The sequence below is a fragment of the Pogoniulus pusillus genome, chromosome 29 (genome assembly GCF_015220805.1).
Source record: "Pogoniulus pusillus isolate bPogPus1 chromosome 29, bPogPus1.pri, whole genome shotgun sequence".
Classification (NCBI taxonomy): domain Eukaryota; kingdom Metazoa; phylum Chordata; class Aves; order Piciformes; family Lybiidae; genus Pogoniulus; species Pogoniulus pusillus.
Window position 1 is genome coordinate 11,122,047 of NC_087292.1, and position 20,106 is coordinate 11,142,152.

General features: G+C 44.7%; 1 long non-coding RNA gene across 5 annotated transcripts in view; it reads left to right on the forward strand.

Moving 5' to 3' along the window:
- The window catches only part of LOC135188577 (uncharacterized), a 228,745-nt gene that overhangs the window by 199,166 nt on the left and 9,473 nt on the right, over positions 1-20,106 (forward strand). For 2 of the 5 annotated variants that reach the window (XR_010307744.1, XR_010307745.1), the window contains 4 exons: positions 49-183; positions 10,433-10,548; positions 11,643-11,761; positions 16,878-17,199. This is a non-coding gene — a long non-coding RNA (uncharacterized LOC135188577). Of the gene's footprint in view, positions 1-48; positions 184-10,432; positions 10,549-11,642; positions 11,762-16,877; positions 17,200-19,364; positions 19,486-20,106 lie in introns of those variants that run through there. The other 3 variants (XR_010307747.1, XR_010307746.1, XR_010307748.1) reach the window with 3 other exon arrangements.

The following is a 20,106-nucleotide window of genomic DNA, read 5'->3' on the forward strand; positions in this document are numbered from 1 at the left end:
CGTCTATGATCTAACCATTCCAATTTGGTTCTTTTTTTGTCCCACCAGTATCCATGTCACTTGAAGATCTGATTGTCAGCATCATAAAAAGCAGCCCTAGGAAAAGCCACAAAACATGGCATAACATCCAGAAAAACTAGAAGTTGAAGAATTTTCTGACAGAAAATGTTCTTTTTCCCTCTGGTGAGTAGGTGGAGATATTTTCTTTTTCCTGATCACTGTCTAGAACAACTCAAGTTGCTGCAACTGGGATTTTGATGCCATTGATCATCTTGCTGAAACAATTTGACAGCAGCAGTGTTTTTCCCCAGTGCCCTGGTTGTAAATTATGCATGTTTTGCACTCCATTATTAATTAAAACCAGTTTTCTTCCATTTACACAATGCAGGGAAGGAGAAGGTGGGAAGAGGATTTTGCTGACTGTAATTTTTCATTAAATTGGGAGTAGAAACAAAAATTTGCATCTTCTGAAGCTGAACGTAAATCCACCAAAACATGTATTGCAAAGTCTGAAATTGAGCAAAACTCTTTGGAGCCCTGAGGCTCAGATGAAGTCTGCAGTAGTGGTCAGAAGAGTCCTAAAATGAGCTGAGGGCAGGAATTTTGAAGAGCTAAAAAAAAAAAGGCGAATGTTTGTTCTCCTCTCAAGCATTGGAGGGGATTAAACATTGCACCCAAAATGGAATATTAAATTCAACCTCAACTATGGAGACTTCAGGCCAGAATTTGTAATCCCTTTCCAGTATTTCAGTGATGGAAGGAGCATGGAGAAGTGCTGCAGCTGGCCCTCATAGGAGCAGATCACTTGCTGGGGTAGGTTTGAGTTCAGCTCCATGGCTGCAAAGGACAGTGCCGCAACAGCAAAGCTGAGCAGTTGTCCTGGCTTCAACTGGCTCTGAAGCCCAAGAAGAAGAGTTACTTTCTCCATGCTCCCTCCTCTTTCTCACCAACATTTCCAGATGAAACACTGTTCAGATGTAAACCAGCTTCAAAACAAGTTTTCTTTCCCCTGCCAATTATCTTTCTGTGCAAAAGACCTTGGAGACAAAGAGTCAGCTCCTGTCCAATGTATTTACTGATTCCAGACCATTAGCACTCCTAAAATCATTAATTCAATCACTGAAAAACCTATTTGTCATCTGACAGAGTCAGATGCCTTAATGAAACTTTCTGAGCTTTTTACCTTCTGCCATCTTAACCTCTGTAAGTCAGGAAAGAGCTGGACTGGGAGAAATACATGTTCCGAAAAGGTGACATTTGACCTACTGGACATATTCATAGATTCATAGAATACTGGATTGGAAGTGGCCTCAAGGATCGTCCACTCCAACTTTTCAGAGTAGAGATAAAGTTTAAATGAGATGGCCTAGCACCCTCTCAAACTGGGCCTTGAAACTGTCTGATCTAGGGGAAAGAACTTCCACTTCCCTTAGGAGTTCATTCCAAACTCTAATAGTTTGAATGGTGAATTGTTCTTTTCTGCCATCCAGTCTGAGTGTCCCTAGCAGTAAGTTGTACCCATGTTTATTAGCATCCATCCATCAGACTGTGATGGGTTTTGGACACGACAGATGAACCCCAAATAAATTGTCCATTCTGAGTGGTGTACATGTCATGGCTTTATACACTATCACAGGAGAAGGGAAAAGGAGGGATGCATGTGAGGTGTCCCTGCCCATGGCAGCGGGGTTGGAACTAGATGATCCTTGTGGTCCCTTCCAGCCCTGATTCTATGATTCTCTTTTGGTTTTGCTTCTCCAGAGCTGAAAACAACTTTGTTTCTTTTCCAAGAAATTCAACCTTACCCTTATGCTACCTGGTCACTGTTTTGATATGCTGATCTTTGAAATAGCTCTAAAGTCTTAGAATTTACAAGGAAATCTCTCTCTCACTTTGATTTTTTAATTACTAGAGGGAACACTGTTTCCAAAGCTCCCCTGGGACTGATGCAGGCTGGGTTGCTGTGGTTTCCCTATAATGTTGGCCTGAACTGGGAAGCTGGAGGCCACAGATGTGATTGACAACCCTTGTCTCTTCGATGTGTAGACTCCCCAGAGCAGCAGTGTGCTATGTTCTGGGCATGTGAAACAAGTATGATATATGATGCCCTTGAACCTGGCCAAGAAGGCCAACGGCATCCTGGCCTGTATCAGGAATAATGTGGTCAGCAGGACCAGGGAAGTCCTTTTGCCCCCATACTAGGAACTGGTTAGGACATACCTTGAGTACTGTGTCCAGTTCTGGGCCCCTTGGTTTAAGAAAGATGTTGAGGTGCTTGAACGTGTCCAGAGAAGGGCAACAAGGCTGTGAGGGAGCTGGAGCACAGCCCTGCAAGGAGTGGCTGAGGCAGCTGGGGGTGTTCAGCCTGGAGGAGAGGAGGCTCAGGGGAGACCTCACTGCTGTCTACAGCTACCAGGCGGGGCTTGGTCTCTTCTCCCCAGGCACCCAGTGCCAGAACAAGAGGGTACAGTCTCAAACTGTGCCAGGGCAGGTTTAGGATGGATGTCAGGAAGAAGCTCCTCACAGCAAGAGTGATTGGCATTGGAATGGGCTGCCCAGGGAGGTGGTGGAGTCATTGTCCCTGATGGTGTTTAAAAGGAGGTTGGATGAGGCACTTAGTGCCATGGTTTAGTTAATTAGAAGGTGATAGGTTGGACTCGATCTCAAAGGTCTTTTCCAACCTGGTTAATTCTGTGATCCTGTGGTTCTGATGGACTGTCCTCATTTCATGGGCTATTTAAACAAATGAGAGATTAGAAGGCACAGGAGGCTGACCTGGCTCAAGCTTCTGTTTTAAAGAAAGAAATAAACTGAAGGATAAACTGACCAGGACAGGACACATGACAGAAATTCAGAACAAGTAACAAAAGCATGGATAACTGTTTCAAGGCTGGGCACAGGACAGGAGCAGAAAGCAGTGTAGTGATAGCCCTTGGATGAGAATACTATGGTCTTTCTGAAGGACAAAGCAGAGTCAGTTTTTACTGCCTGACATTCTATCACCAAAAGCAGGGATATTTGAATTCCACCAATATGGATGGAGGAGGATTTCAGTCACAGTTTAAAACTGAGAAGCTGGATCCCTGCCCTAGCATTCTGTGGGGCAGCAGCAGGGAGGCTGGCCTCCTGGAGAGGACAACGTGAAGTGGGCTTTAAGCTCTTCTGGCTCTCCCACTCTTCACCAGCTTTGGCTTAGTCTTTTCTTGACTTAGCTCCATCCAGATCTTTATGTCAGATGAGCTTTAAAAGAGCAATGCAGAAATTCTGTCATTTCCATTTAATACAGAAGAGAACAGCTTTACCAGGTATCATCTTTGTGCTTGTCCTAAAACTGTATAAAACATCCTGTCAGTTACAGAATATATACAAATAACATACACTCATGGGGTTTAAGAGGATGAAATCCAGATGGAAGGTTGTTTTCTCAACAGAAAGCATGGGCCAAACCCTAATGTGCTGCAGACTGGCACAGCTGCTGAAGGACAATGCCACTTTGCTTGCAGTTGAGCTCAGACACATTTCGGTTTGCAGGCTTTGCTCCTGCTGCCTGGGCTGCATCACCAGCACACATCTCCCTGACAATTACCTGCCACAGCTGCAGCAAGCTCATAGAGACTGCAATTTTCATCCACCTGAATTTGATTCTGGAGATGTGAGCTGGGGCAGCAGCGTGAGCATGGCATGTGTTTATCCCCTGGGCTGTGAGGCCAGCAGCTGCTTCTATTAGGATGATTTGCATATGGCCTTGGCACGGTTTTGAGTGAATCAACTGTTCTTCATGGGTGGGGACAGAAAATCTGTCTCCTTTGGACTTGTAATCGTTGTTGTTACATTAAACCTTCATTGGAGTGCAAGGAAAAGACTGATTAAAGAAATAATGACCTCTTAAAATTAGAGTTTTTAAAGTAATTAAAAGCAGAAAATAAGTGGTGTGAGAAGATGAGCAAAGAGTACCTGCGTATATTCAGTCATCTACAAATGCACTTACAGACTCTGCCTCTCTCCATCCTTCCCTGCTCCCTGCCAACAGGGCAGTACAAACGTGGAGAAGCAGCACACCTAGCAGTTAGTGTCGATCTCAGGAATCCCCATCACACAGCCTGAACATCTTATTGCTTTGCTGTAGACCTTATTTCTGTGCAGATATCTGCTGGTTGAAGCAGGAAAAGGGAGCTGGGACAAATGCACTGTTCGTGCTGCATGATAGACCCTTTTGAGTCAGCTCTGCAGTGCTTTTTAGGTCCTTAACTTTGTTTTCAGTGGTGGTTTGACACTCCTACAGCAATCAGGTTTTTATACAGTGTTGTGTGTCTGGGTTTCTGTTTTGAGAAAAAAGAATGGGGGAAATACAGATGTCCTCGAAGCCTGGGTGGCATGGAGAAGGCAAACAGAGATTGTCTCTTCCAAGAAAGCATCAAGGGGATGTCAAAATGAAATGAACAGATTCAGAGTAAGGAAGACCTGTGCATTTAATCTGTAAAACACTTTTCTAGGAGACATTGTGAATGCTGAGAGTTTAGATGGGATCAAAACTCAGAAATGAAAAATTCATCCATAAAATCATAGAATAAAGCACGTTGGAAGAGACCTCCTCCAGACCCATTACACACAGTGACAGGACCTGTGAGCACCCTTGTAGCACAATGATGGATGCTCCAGGCAAGCAGTGTCCCATTCCAACCACATCCCCTGCTCTTCACTATGCAGGGCAAGCATTACTGCCTGCTGCTGCTTCAGCCAGACCTTCAGCTGGGATTGCTACAGCCATTCCCAGTGCTCTTAAGCAGCCTCAACAGATATTTCACAAGGCAGCTTTGAAACTTGATTAATGTGGACAAATCACTTTGAAATTTTGGGATGAAAGGAGCTATATAGATGCTAAATCTGCCCCAAAACTTGCTTCTTGCAATGTGAAAATGATAACCGAGCTGACAAAACTCATTAAATGCAGCACCTTTATCATGAGGTATAATCTGTCAAATGTTGCAACACAAAATGTTGGCAAGTTACCAGCACATCATCATCTGATTTCAGTTACAGAACAGTGACATGGTGATAAGCTCCTACTTGTTCAGCATCAAGAGCTCCTGGGATGATGTATTGGGAAATTCCCCACCAGGTACCTAATGTTTTACTTCTGCCCCGACGGCTTCGTGCTGGACCAGAGAGCTGAGGAGCTGCCTCCACCAGTGACTCTGGCTGCTGCTGGCTCGTGAGGCAAAGGCTCCAGCAGTGCTCCAACAAACAGCAATAGATGTGGGCAGCAGTTACAGAAGGCTGCTTTGTAAAATGCTGTACAGATTTCACAATTAGGACACATGTCAGTCTTTGGAGGATTAAGATGAGCCTGGTCTTTCTTATGCAGCTGATCTCCACTTGGAGGACGTGAGAGCTGCTTTTCTGGTTTTGTTGTTACAAGCAGAGATAATTAAAGTTTGGGTCATGAACATCTTTATGATGGGGGGGCAAAGAGGCTGAAGAGGCTTTTTGCATGGTGGTAGCATTTTGGAAACACTTTGTGAGAATGCAGATTTCTTGCCGCCAGTAGCCAGGTATCATGGGGATGTTTTCTTAGACTTTCTTACAGTAAAATAAATTTTAAGCAAAATAAGTTCAATGTTTTAGGCAAATGGCCTGCATAGTCTATTGTTGAGCTCACAGGGAAATGTAACAAACAGTATTTTCAAGTGGTTTTGTATTCCAGTGAGACTATTTCACAAGCTTGTTCTTAGCGCTTATGGAACGCTTTATGTTTCCAGAGCTCCTGAAAACAACAAGCTTGCTTTAAAAACCCAACAAACCAAAAACAACCAAGCACTATTTTTAGGGCTGTAATGTCTAAAATAATAGCACATTGACAGGAACTTCATCAGTTTCAATAGGACGCCACAGTGCTTGGTGGTTTACGGTGCCCCTCCAATTCCCAGCTGGCTCACTCAGACAGACGACCCAGCTCACTGTGATGGTGCCTGGGTGGGCACAGTCAAGTCTGGGCCAAGCAGATCTATTGCCGAGCTGGGTGAGCTGTAGCAGTCTCCTCACCCACAGGGCTGTGAAAAACCTGGTCTCTTCTGAACACCACCAGAAAGTCTTAGGCTCTGGCTTTATAGTGTGAAATTTGAACTTGGAAAAAACACATTTTCAACTGGAGTGCTTCTTCTGTTTTACTGGTTTTTTACCTTCTTCTTTATTCCTCAGCAAAATCTCTCAGCTGTTATTTCTCACACTCCTGCATTCCTTTTCCAGCATTTTGTGAGAGGTAGCAGAGGCTCTCTCTCAGCATCAAACACTTACTTTGGCATAGACATCTGCCCCAGGAGCAGGACCATTTCCCATACCATGGTTCTCTGAGCCAGCCATCCAAGCTGCCTTTGAGCAGTGTATCCATTCTCACTGTTGTTTCTCCCAAAATGTAATATGAATCCAGGAGCAGCTTTGTTGAACTATAATCTGGGTCAACAGTGTCTGGTAGGTTGAAAGGTCAGGCTGAAACCCCATCTGTTTTAGCTCTCCATTGGAACTACGAAAGTACTTTAAACTTGAGATGTTCTGTAGCATTCCTAAATTATCTGTAATGTGCAGTGACACCAAGAACTGTGGTCTAGAAATGCCATGTTTTTCTCCTTTTTTTTTTGATCTGACAATGAGGCATCAGATTTAGAAAGTAAATTCAAATCAGCTGGACATAGGTCAGTGGCTGTATGTAGGAAGGGATGGCATAGTAGGTGCCTCTGGCCTATAAAATGCCTGTCCTACTGAGATCTGGCTCCAGGGCTTATTAAATACCAGCCATTTTTGACTAGTAAAAGACCAAACAAAATGTGCTTTTTCTCCTTTGATGATTAAATTCAGCCTCGAAGGGAGGGGTGTCATTTATATAAACACTTGCTTTTGTGTATGTGCTGTCCTAAGAGATTAGTGCATTTTCACTCCTGCTTCTAAGATTCTTTGGCTTTCAGGTGATAGCAAATGTATCCTGTAGACTGAGGAAGTGCCAAGGTGTCAGAGAGAGCAGGGCACATCTGCCTTTCTTCTGTCCCTGGGGATCCAGTCAGGTCTCTTCAAAATCTGCCCTGGAAGTGCTCAGCACTGCTTCTTGGCCCAGGTCCGGAGGTCTCCTGAATCATTTCCAATCTTATTAGTTTTTTGTGTGCATCAGGGACCTCTTTTCCAGTACAGTTAATTCTGGAACTTAAAGGAACAAATTACTGTGGGAGGAAGGTCAGGAGCACCAATAGTTTTATTTCACTTTAAGGCCAAGTGTAGATTAGGTCTTAGCATCTCTGATCATCTGGTTTATTTCATCTATTCTGCATCACAGTGTTAAAGCATCAAGGGCTGACTGATGCGGAACTGTTCTTGATCCATCTGTGTGGTGAAGTATTAACAAGGTTGTGGCTGAGATGGCACCTGCAGGAACTGGGTTTGTTCTTAAGGTGGGGAATTAACTAAGCTTTAACTTCAGCAACAATTCAGAGTTTCCTTAATTTCTGTTGGGCCACATAAGTCACAACTGAACTGAGGGCAATGGTGAAGTGCCCCATGAGACTGTCTCCTGCTATGCTTAAGGGAGAAGAGCGGTCCTAGTCAGAAAGCACATCCTTCTAAGTGCATTATAACTGCCCCCACCATGTCACCCAAAATCAGCCACGTTACCTTGGAAAGAAGTCTTTGCAAACTCAGGTGGGCAGGGAAGGAGCAATGCATGGATGGCAGAGGGCTGTGGCAGTTACCTACTGACACAGGAGTCTGCAATTGCAAGACCCTCAGTAAATGGCTGTGAGTTTTCACATAGGCCTATTTTCCTCTGTTAAAGACCAAAAGACTCTGATTTGCACTGGGACTGCTTAGGGACTGGAAAGCAGCAATAGCTTCTTCATGCTGGAATGTTCTTGAGATGTCTTCTCCTCCCAACAGCCCCACACTGTCTGGTGTGGAAGCAGACCTGCCTTGTTGCAGGGCAGCTCTCTGTACACTTATGCCCAGCTCCCTACTGACAGCCTCTGATATAGTACAGGTTTAAAGCTGGGATATAAACCAAAGATTGCACTGGTTTCTATTATTCGTGGCTAAGAAAGAGACAGTGACATCACTGGTGACCTCCTCTTGCCACCTTTAACCTTTCAGCTCTGCCCACTGGCTTCCCATCCTCAAGGAACACAAAGATGAGAACGAAACTCCTTGCTCTGGACTGCAGTGTGATAATTGAGTGAAGTCACGCTAGTGACACAGAGAAAAATCTGCAACTGATTATGAGGTTTTCTTCTCCATTAATTGTCAGAAGCAAAGGGATGTTTGATGTTTAATGTCTTTTTCTTCTTGTTAAACACATTCTTTTTGCCACTCATCCTCAGACACTGGGATTGGACAGAACTGCACAATGCAAAGCTACAGAGCTGTCAATGTATTCATGCATAAGCTGTCTGAAGTGCTCATCTGCTGGCTCCATGTTACACACAGGTCCGTGGGGGACCTCGGGTTTAGATCTGTTGACAGCAACATTGACATCCTACTTAGAGGCACCAAATGAATCCTAAACTCGAGTTCAGACTGTGAGATTTAGATGCTGTGCATGTTCTATGGGCCAGGAGAGGGAGGACACTCTGTGGGCACAGTATCTGACTGAACGTTAAGTGTGCCCAGACTGTTCTCGTGGATCTGTCTTTAGACAGAGGTCTGAGCACAGGACCAGATGCATTGGCTGTTAGGAGTATTTTTAGGGGAATTACAAAAAATAAAAGGAAACAGCAATGGCAAGGAGGTTTATGAGAGTTTTAAAAAAAGAGAGAGGAACCAAGATCTTGCTCTGTGTGACTGAACAAATCTAGGATCAAAAGGACAATTTGTCTGTGAAATCTTCTAATTTTATGCTTAATACATTTTTATTTTCAGTTTACATCCTAAGAAAAGCCAAACTCCTCCAATATTTGATCAGTTCAGAGGTTTTACAAAGGTGTAGGGGACTAGCAGGTGATTTTTGAAACAGGAAGATGAAGCTCAGCATCCCAGAGTGCCTCAGTGCTGCTAGTCACAGATTCTGATCCCAGCCAGGTCAGACACAAAATCTGTGCTTGTTCCTGTGGGACTCTGTTTCAGCTCAAGTGTCTTCCATAAGGGTGCTCCATACTGTTGGAACTCAAAAATTAGCACAACTTGAAAGATCTGAACTAATTGTAGTTCAGCAAATTACTGGCAGAGCTCTGATTAAGGCTTTGAATCCTGTCTCCCCATCCTCTGCTCCAACGGAAGATCTTTGGGAGGCTCTATATTTTAGAGCTAATATTTTGAACTTCCAAGAAGATGCAGTGTAGATCAGAAAGTCATGACTAGCTTTGTGAAAAAGTAAAACAGAGACCAAGGTCCTGTAACTTGGAAATTGCTAAAGAAAAGAAGTAAATCATTCTGCACTAGACTGTGTTTTAAGTTTCCAAATGCACCAATTACTTAAGATAAATCTCTTAATTTGTTCTGTTTTAGAAACAACAGGGATGCCATATTTCACTCCAAAAAACCCTAATAAAAAACATACTTGAGGTACTTACATCCCTCTTCAGATTGTTACAGTGAATTTCATGTTATGTTAATCACAATGGTTTACATTCTGCCTGACCACTTTATTACAGCTAGAGGGGAGTTTCATGTAGCTGTTCATGTGTATATATGTACATAAAATGAATAAGTGGCAAAGATTGGCAATTTTTGATGTGCTGAATGAGATGATGTGCTGAATGGGATGGGGAGCAGAACAGATTCAGAGGAAAAGGCAGCCCTGTATATGAATCTGCCCCACTGATTTTTCTAGAGCAGTTAATAATTTCCCTTGAATGTGCGGCAGAAGCAGAGTCGATAATTATTTGTTCAGCCCAAATGCACAAGCCGGTTGTGCCCTGTGTACAGTCCAGCTGGCATTTCTCCTGGCTGGTCTGTGCTTTTCAGGCAGAGAAGTGCAGAGATCCATGACTATTAGAGGTGAAGGCTTAACTATCATACAGCTGCTTTGGCTGGAGGATCTGACTCTCCCTCGTGCCTACAGAAAAGACTGCAATAATGTGGACTTCTGATTTGCTTCTTTTTTTCTTTCTTATAAATTAACTAAATGTTTAAATGTGCCATCAGGTTTTATTTCAGTTGTAACAGAAGTTCAACTCACTTCTTGTCTTATCCTATCTTTACCTTACACACACACTGCCCCTTTCAGATGTGTCACACTGAGCTCTTTTTGAAACAAGGAGGCAACAGAAATGCCTCATACCTCATTCAGGTATTCTTCCTCTGCTTTGCTGTAGCCTCACTCTGTATTTCACCCAAGGAAGATGCCAGACAGCAGCAAAAAAAAAGCAGAGAACATTTCACATGAGAAAATTACAACTTTAAGCAACATTCAGACCAATTACCTCCAAATATTGGATGAAATTATCTATTCTTCTTCCAGGTTTATCAAACAGTCCATTGCTTTTCTGGATCACAAGAGATGTAAGAACAAGTTCAACTTGCATCATCCTTCTCAGTTTCCTTAGCTGAAGTGTGACTTACAGTTGGATGTATCATGTAAGTAGACAAAATACCTTACAAGAGACTTCATACAAAGTCCTTTCTAAGAGTTCCTGTTGGTGTTATCATTATATGTTAATATTGTCTCACGGCAGCCCTGGCTGTAGCAGGAACCCTGCCCTCCAACAACATGGATCTCGCTTTTGAACATGCCACAAAAATAAGTGCATTTGTGGCAAAGGTCACTGCAGACAAGGATGGAGGCAGTACCTTGCATGAAACACAGAGAGAAAGGTTCCTTTGTGATACACCAGCCAGGCTTTTAATGAGTTTGTAAGCAGCTATTAAAATCTGTGGGGAAAGGAAGAAGAAAGGTGAGCTTTTCAGGTAAAAACAGAGTGATTATAGAATCACAGAATCATAGAAACATCAAATCACTTTGGTTAGAAAAGACTTTTAAGATTACTGAGGCCAACCACTATCTAACTACCAATTCCAGTATTAAACCACATTCCTCAGGTGCTGAACCATGTCCCTCATGCTGTTTATTTTCTCACTGGAAACAGAAAGTTAGTGTTTCTGCTCTTGCTGGAAATTTTTAGCTGCTTGAGACAAGATTTTTTTAATGCAGAATCTTCTACAAGGAAAGAAATAACAAAACCATTGTCCTAGCATTGGGAACCACTGACCTGAGGGTGGAGGTACAAATGTGTCTTTGTCTGCTCCTAAGTTCAGGGTAAGAAAGATGCAGGAAAGCTGTGCTCAGTTCCCATCTTTGCTGTTCTGTTTTGAAAACAAATGAACAAACAAACAAACAAAACCTTTGGACTTCAGAAATCATCTCTCTCTCTCATAAGACTATTTAGTCCTCTAACAGGAATCCAAACAGTTCCTGGTGAAACTCTTCCACTAAATCACATTTTTAAATGGTCATTGAATCTGGGGGGGGGGGGGTGACAAAGGATGGGTTTCACCATCACCTTCAGCACTCTGAGGCTGGATCTCTCCCAAGAGAGATCTAACCCCCCCCAGGGAAGGGGAAGCATCTCCTTGGATATGAGACACTCAGCTTGTAAAGCTTTTCTTTGTTTGAAATTGCAGAAATGACATTTTTAGTGAATAAATAGGTTTTGCTTGTATCTTCTTCTTAGTACTTCGAATCAGCTGCCAGGTTTGATGCAGGGGTTGAAGTGAGGTCCTGACCCTGGCTCTTGCATTGCAGACAGAATCCCACATTGTGAACTCTCCTGCCACCACCAATAACAGATGAGTATGGGACATGCTTTATTCACCTTCTCTGCTCTGGCAGCTCACATAAGCTGCCAGGACGTGGTTCTGGGTTGTTGGATTTTGTCCTTGTCCTTTGTGCTCCAGTGTTGGCTGGGGATGTACATGGCCTGGCCATCGTTTTGACTCATGTGGGTAAGGGAGGGTGACGTGGTTTGTTGGGATCTCTCAGGCTGTGCAGGGGGGCCTGTAGGCTAGATGCTGATGGTCTCCTAAAATTAAGCCTCAAATCAAACATAGTCAATTACGCTATGGCATATGCAACACATCATTTCAGTATTTATGTTTGCAGCCTCCAGCTTTGGTATCAAAAAGCCTTGGAGAGGAGTGGAATAAATAGCCAGTTCACAGAGGAGTTGGCAAGATTTATTATGTTTATGATTCTGTACAAACAGTGACGACAGATTTCTTTTGATACAGAGATAGTTTCTGCATTCAAATCACCAAAGAGAGCTAGACTTCGGAGGATTTGTCTCCAGCTGAAGTCTTGTATCATTAGGTGCCTGTAATTCCTTGCCTGATGTGGTCTAAACACTGCATGTAAAAGGCACAGTGATTTGGCGCTGCCCTTCTGAGATGGCAATCCTGGAGTTAGCTCTTGGGCCGGTGTTATATCATTGCAATTAAGTGATAATCATTCTTGGCTATTCAGTAGAGTTCTAAATGTGTGTGTGTTGTGCTACAGTAATTGAAACATGCAGAAAGCATCCCATTAAATTTATAGTCTGAGGCTTTGGTACAAGTGCCATGGAATCAATGGGAAGTTTTTCCTCGATTTCAGCAGGAGCTGGATCTTGCCCAAACAGTGCAAAACAGCCTCCCACACTCCAGAACAGAGAGGCATATGGTTACTGTCAGGGGAACAGGTGGATATTCATATGGTTTGTAAAGGAGCTGGAAACAGTTTGTTGCATTTTGATAAGAAGGTTATTCCAGGCAACTGGAATAGTGAGAAAAAAGAGAAGTACAGAACGGGTGGTGGAGGCAGCAGAAGCAGGCATGCTTAAGACTGGGATATTTGGGAGAGGGGAAACCTAGCACAAAGTTATGCAGAGCTTTGGAAATGAGAAGGAAAGGATCAACTAAGCATGTGAAATAAGTGGAAGGGAAACTCAGCACGTTTGAGAGCAAAGGGCTTTGTGATGATTTTTGCCAGGGCTGGAGGTATTTGTAGTGGCTGGAAGGATCTGGGTGGTCCAAAGGCAGGTGCAGTGGGGACAGGGAAGTGTCCTTGGTGTAGAAGGCTGCACTACAATTGCTGTTGAGATTTGCCCCCTTTCTCTGCCCTGCCAAGCGTGTGGTTACCAGGAAAAGAGCCAAGATGGCCTCCCTCATTCAGGGCACAGTCTGAGCAAAGGCAGGGGTAGCTGCAACCGTCACACCAAACAGCAGCAGCCTAAGGTAGCTCAGGCTTCCTGACACTCATGCCTCTGGCAACAGTTATTGGTGGACCTGGGGAACTGTCTTGTTCATAGTGTGTTTGAAAACATGATCCCCTTTCAGCCCCTGCCATTCGGCACAGCCGGAGACCCACAGCTTCTGATACAAAATACAAGACACGGCTTCAGTGTGGCAGAACCAGGGCCAGGAGCTCGTTCTTGTACATTTGTCCCCACCATGAAGCCAGTGGTGTGGTCCTGCAGATATGGAGCATGGTCAGTATAGCCCACACTGAGCACATTCAGCTCATTCCTCTGCCCCAGGCTTGGAATAATCTTTGTATTTTAGGATTGCGTGGAGTGGTTTTGGATCAGCTCAGGCTGGGAAAGTGAGATCATCTGGAGAAATGAAACATCCTTGTGCTGCAAACCTGAATATGGGTTGGCCCCTTGTGCTGTGGTGAGATACTGCAAAATCTCAAAACAAGCAAAGATTTATAAAGTGCTGTCATGCAGCAGATCAGCAATCTGCTAGAGATCTCACACAGACTATCCCAAACTCTTCCATGTAGTAAAAACTATAGCACATAACTTTATAATGGGAGCCATGGCATTTGCAAAATGAAGGCAATTATATATATATATATATATATATATATATACACACATGTATATTTTAATGAAGAAGAATTCTGTGTATATAAGAGAAATTTGTAACTGGAGCTCCTTGTTTATACTTGCTCAGCAATTAAGCTTCTGTGATGCTAAAACAGGTATGTTAATAATTTGGAAATGCTAAATCAGCACCTTAGCAGTTGTTCTTCTAAAGGATGTGTTTGGAAAGTTACTGAGAGAGATAACTGATCCACGTTGCTATTACTTTATTAACTCAGGAGTAGTTTCTGAGAGTCCTCTGGAGTATTTATGTGATGTATCTGCCAATCCCAAGGGACTATTTCTGTGTCTCCCAGAAAAAGCCCTCACCTGTTAAAAACAGGTGAAGAGAATCCTTTCACAACCCTGCTAACATGGCATGGAGGCACATTAGTGGGAAGGTATTCCTCCACGCTCAAGGAAAGGTTTGGGCTGATTGTCTTTGAAACACAATTTCCGTCTTATACTGAAATATGAAGCAAAGGGGAATGTATAAAAACTGATGATCCAGTGGGCTTCCAACTCAGAGAAGATCATTGCCTATCGGTGTGCAAAGGAAAGCCACAGTACAACACAGTCTTGCAGCCAAGTGCCCATCTTGCGCTGCCAGCACAGACGCAGGGTCGCTGTCACCGTGCTCTGCTCGTCACGAGTTCCTGCGGGCACATGGGGAGAGGCTTTGGGCTCAACAAGGCCAATTGCTCTTCTCAAAACGATAGCAATTAACAGTCTGGGGCTTGAGATGGCCTCGCACCTACCTGCGTTAGCCTCATCCGTTTGCTTGTCACAGTTACTTAGGCTTTTGTAGTTTCTGCGAGTAGCTGGGCAGCGCTACACAGAGGCTTGAGCGACTTCTATTGCAAAACGATGGGAAACGCCAAGCAGGCAGCAGCCGGCGCTGGAGGCAAGCAGGCTTTCAGCGCAGCGTGAGCTCCCCCTGCACGCAGCCACCGGGAAGTCCAGCCGCCGGTCGCTCCAGCCACCGGCCACCGGCCGCTTCTGCTGTGCCCCGACGCCCTGCTTCACCCTCTGCCCGGCCTTCAGGTCACGCACTTCACCTGGCCTGTGAGAAAAACGCACCTCGCTGATTTACGCCCTTCTTCAGACTAGTAAACACGATCAATCAAAGCAGATGTCAGGTGGGTGAGCTCTGTCCTTGCAGAATGTTCGGGCCATGGCTTCCTCACATCCTCAGCTCACCCTGGTCCACACCGATGGATGCTGCAACCCCCTGGCGCACAGCAGTGCAGTGCCAGAGCAAGTCCTCCTTGACCTCCCACTTCTCTCTTACCAGCAGCAGTGCACTCAGAAATTAAAACTGCTGTCTAGAGTGTCTTGCACAATAAGCACAGCAAAATATTTACCTAGGTAATGCACTGCAGTGAGGTGAAAGGCTTGTGGGTTCCTAGCTGAAAGTGAGTGATGCCATAGAGGCCAAAGTGGATCAGGAGTGGCTCAGTGATCTCAGCTGGGAGGGAAGGAGGGGACTGACAGCATATTCTCAACAGAAAACCAATTAGTTATATAAAGATAGGGAGAGAGATAGAGAGATGAAAACAGTAAGTAGCTGGAGTGACAACAAGCCCAAAGGAGAGGATCTGTGGGCCAGACTGCTGTGAGATTGTGTGAGCCAAAGGGCAAAGGAAAAGGCACATAAAATGTTGTTAGGGGTTTGTTGGTTGGTTGGTTTTTGGTGCTGGGAGGTTCTTTTGGTTTTGTTTTGGTTGTTTGTTTGTTTTTCTTTTTTAAATTAAGGAAGGACCATTTATGGTGTGGCTGGCTAAGTCATTGGTCCCATAATTGGCTCTTGGTCTCCTGGGTTAAAGCAGGAGAGCTGCTACGTGCCAAATTCAGCACAGCATTTCTGTGTGTTATAATTGGCATGTGCAGCTCCTGTCCAGTTACGAGCACAGTGATAGTTTCCACTCCAGTGCTGTGTGTGGTATAGAAATGTCACAGAAGTTAGTTTGGGATGCCAAAGTGGAAACTCTGGTACTGCATATACAGGTCTTTCTATGGCATTCCAGGTTGTTGCTTTGCCTTTACGCATCAAACTAGAGAGCAGCTGCCCCATGCTCAGGCCTGATGCAGAGCGGTGTGGAGGCTGTGGTCAGTGTCTGCACCATGTGTGTTCAGAGAGTTTTGCTTTCAGAAAGCAGGGCTGGCTGTGGACAGCTTGCTCATGCTCCAGTGTGTCGTACTGCCATTGCACTGGCCCATCCCTCCTCTCTTCACTCCACTCCACACCAGGCAGCACAACTTCATACTTAGAGAATAACACAGAAACCTGCTAGTGCAAGCAACCCCAGCTCTGATGCCAGCCAAGGAGCTTTGTGAGCACCTTTTGGGAGAATCCAGACCACGTTATTTAAATGTGTTGCTGGGAGCAGCATGTCCAGGCTGGGTCAGTGGTTCTGGGAGAACGGGGTGGTGGGCAGTGCCACAGAAGAGGGTGGGATGGTGGAGGAACAGAGAGGGGCCTTGATTTGTTGCTATTTCTAAGCTCTACCACTCTGCTGTTCCCACCCCTCCTACTAAGACCTCTTCTTGCCAGGTTTTTGTTTTCCCTGTTTTTCCCTGGGGAGCATTTGTCTTTCCACCTGAAAGTGGAGACTAAGCAAACTCCTTTTGGTCCTGATCGCTGTCTGAGCCATGCCCCGGCTACCAGGCCGCTCTCTCTCCGTAATTACCAGCGATGCTGCGGTGCTGCTCCCGTTCCCCGGCCGGGCCGGGCTCTGCCGGCAGAGGTCAGCAGGCTCAACCCAACGCCGCTTCAGGCTGCGCAGCGCCGGAGCCGACACCCCCGCCCCGGTAACGGCGGCCCGAGGAGTGAATGAGCAGCTCTGCCGAAATGAAGATTGCTGGGGAACGGGGGGGTGAAGTGTTCAAAGTCAGTCACATTGGTATAATAAATCCATGTGTCTGGGACGTTGCTGAGTACAAGGCTCTGAGGACAAAGCTCCCCAAGTTTTCTGCTCTTCCCAGAGATTCTCAGGGAAGGAGGTTGGTGTTGGGAACGCTCCTGGCTCTATCAGCGAAGCTAATTTACTTGCTGTCTTTCCACAGGTGCATGGACATCTTAGTGACAAGTACTGGCTAGAGGGACATTATGTGGCACAGAGACAGGCAGACGACATCCCCCAGGACAAGGCTCACTGAATTCCAAGAGCCTGAAAGGAGTTATCTCTGTTGGCACCAAGCAAAATCACAAAGACTCTTGCAAACTCACACTGTGAATAGTGTGAGATTCTTTCACTTCAGTAATGTCTCCAGCAGGTAAGAACTGTTTGGCTCAATTGATTTTAAGACCATTAGTAAAAAAATAGTGAAGTCTCATGGTGGAAATGATCTTACCCAAACAGAACAATATAGATTTATATTAGTGACAGTGAGGCAGTACCTGTGAGTTGCAGAAATGCCAGCTTCTTACTTCTTTCATCCACATTGACTCCTCAGTGAATAGAGAAATGTCCATTCTGATGCCCCAAACATGCTGTCTCGAACAATTAGGTCTAGCTCTGGCACTCAGAAGAAGCACTTTTGGGTTTGAAAAGTTCAAAGTAGCTGAGGACTTGCACTGTGGGGAAGATACCTCAATCAGGAGATGTCAGCATTTATTCCTGCTTGATTTTCTAAGATGAATGGGGACTCAAGGAGAAGCAGGAGTGGGAGCTGCATGAGGCACTGTGATCCTCCCTTGCTTACTCAGCCCTCTGGGACACTGCTTACCAGTTGTTCTGCTGGTAACAACAAATAACAGCATCACTTGATTCTCCTCCAAGAATTCTGAAGTGATTGCAGTGGGATTACACATGGTCCCTGGGTTACTAACATCCCCACAGAAAAACAGGATTATGTGGTCCTTTCAGTTTAAGTCACTGGGAAGGACCAGCCTAAAGGATGAAAGAAACTTTTATTCCTGGAAATCAGTATTTCCTGAGGCTTAGCAGAGCTTTCCCAGTGGTGCTGGCATAAGCTGTCCCTACCCTGTGCCCTTGGCGTGCTCTGCTGGGCTATCACCATATGCATGGGGCCACAACAGCAATAGTCCCTGTTTGGAGTCATGGTGGATGGCCACAAGAGTCCTTACCTAATGTTCAGTGCTAGTGCTTTGCCCTACATGAATAAAGTTGCAGAAAAAAACAGGAGTAGGAAATGCATTTTGCTTCTCCTGCCTCTGGTATTGCTGGGACCCCCAGTCAGGGCTTTGTGGGGGTTGTGCACTGCTGCAGGCATTTATGTCATGCTTCAGCCATTCTAGAAGCTCCATGAACATAGAGGTTGGGAAAGGAGTGGCTGTTCTTCCCACAGTGTACACTCTTGTCTGGGCACCGGTTTGTACCAAATGTCCTGGTGAGCTCCTTCCCATCTTTGCTTCAGAACACCACAAAAACACTTGCTCAGCACAGTTTTTCCACCAGAGACATTCCTTCTCCCATGAAAAAGTATCTGAAACTAGCTACACATTTGGGAAGGAGGAAGTTCTCCAGAGATACTCACAGTTGACACTAAGCCCTGCTGTCCCCAGAAGCTGCCTGATCTGGTTTTCATTACATACATGGGCCATCAACAGCCAGAGGGGGTCCTAATTCCCATCAAGGTGCTTCAGCATTTGCTGCTTAGGACTCTTACACTCCTCTGACTCTCTCCCCATTTCCCTGATCCTGCACTAACCCACAGCAGCTGCATTCTCCACAGCTGAGAGTGCAGCTTTATTAGGGGATTAATTACCTGTGATCTGGTCCTCATGAAAGACAGCCTGTGCTGTCAGCTGCTGAGGGCCATGAAAGCTCTTCTATAGGACTAGAGATCACTTGTGGACTAGAGATCACTTGTGGCCTCACAGGTGCTACCTGGACAAGGATGTGTCTGAGTTGCATAAAACTGTGAAAGTTAGCACTTGTAGGGAGATAAGGTTGATCCCTTCAGAGGAGTTAAACCCACACTTAAAGATTAATGATTTTTTTCTTCTCAAGTCACACGTGCAGCTGCTGCTGCATCTCTCTAGCCCTGGGGCAGCAGGCAGCATTGCCCATCTCCAGGCAGTCACACTGAGGAAACACAGTGTGATGGATAAATCCCAAAAGCAGCGTTTAGCATCTTTTCCTGTTTCCTCTCTGTCATTTAACATTGACCAAGTGTTTTAATCAGTGCAGACTCTCAGGGGACATAAATGAGCACAGCTCAGCTGACTCCTGGGTAATGAATTTGTTTCCTGGGGATCTGGTACTGTGTCTTAGCTCCATCTCTTCAGCACAGGTCTGCCAAACTTTTATTTCGTTGAGGAAATTGATATTTTTGATGTAATCTTTTATGATCTGTAGGCTGTGCCTAAGAGGTTTTAATCTCAGCTTTGTCTCTTATTTTGACACATTTAGATAAATATTGTCACAAAGCACTCATTTGCACTCTCATCACTGGGTCAATTGGAAGACTTTAGAGAGCTCTGTGTACTGTGATAATGATTTTATTTATTCTGTTCTAAAAGACCTGATTATAACTAAAAGCAGAAAATGTATTTGTCATTTGCAGTTAGGATTCTTTCCATTGCAGGGGACCAATAAGGCACAGCATACCCAAAATAGCACGGACGAAAAGAGTTTGGCTACTTGAAATATGCCATGAGAGATTAGCAAAGTATACATAGACACAAACCATATGCAGACAAGAAAGAAACAGGACAAATCAAAACAGTTTTAGCAGGTAAGCACCCACACAGCAGCATGTGTCATATATCAAAGAGGCACAGACTGTAAAACAGCATCCCGCAGCTTGCAGCGAGTAGAAAGGCTCCCAATAAAAGCCTGATCATCACTCTTCTTTGGTTTCACAAGCCATCCTGGATACTGATTGCAAAATGGAGTGGTAAGCATCAAAAGGAGGCTGAAGTCATCCTAAACCATGTCTTTAAGTTTCACTGTGATCTAGGAGTTCGAGAGCATTGAGTGCTTGGCAAATGTGGGATTCCAGCTCTGTTGGAAAGTTTCTCTTTGCGTCGTCTCTAGAACATATATACACACTATGAAGTAAAATCAGGCAGCACAAGGCAAATTCTCCTTTCCTCTCAGTACCTGTAATATGGGTGAGATTCCTAATTTCTGTTTCAAACTACAAAATAATACTAAAACAATGAGCCAATTGCTAATTGATTGAGGAGAAAAACTACAAACCCCATTTATGAGTGTGTACACACACTGCACTAAAATAATAGGAGAGAAAAGTGTCATTTATTATATGTGTATTTAGTGAGCTTCCAGCCGTTCTGACTTGGTGTCAGAGTCTTTCACATTTTAAT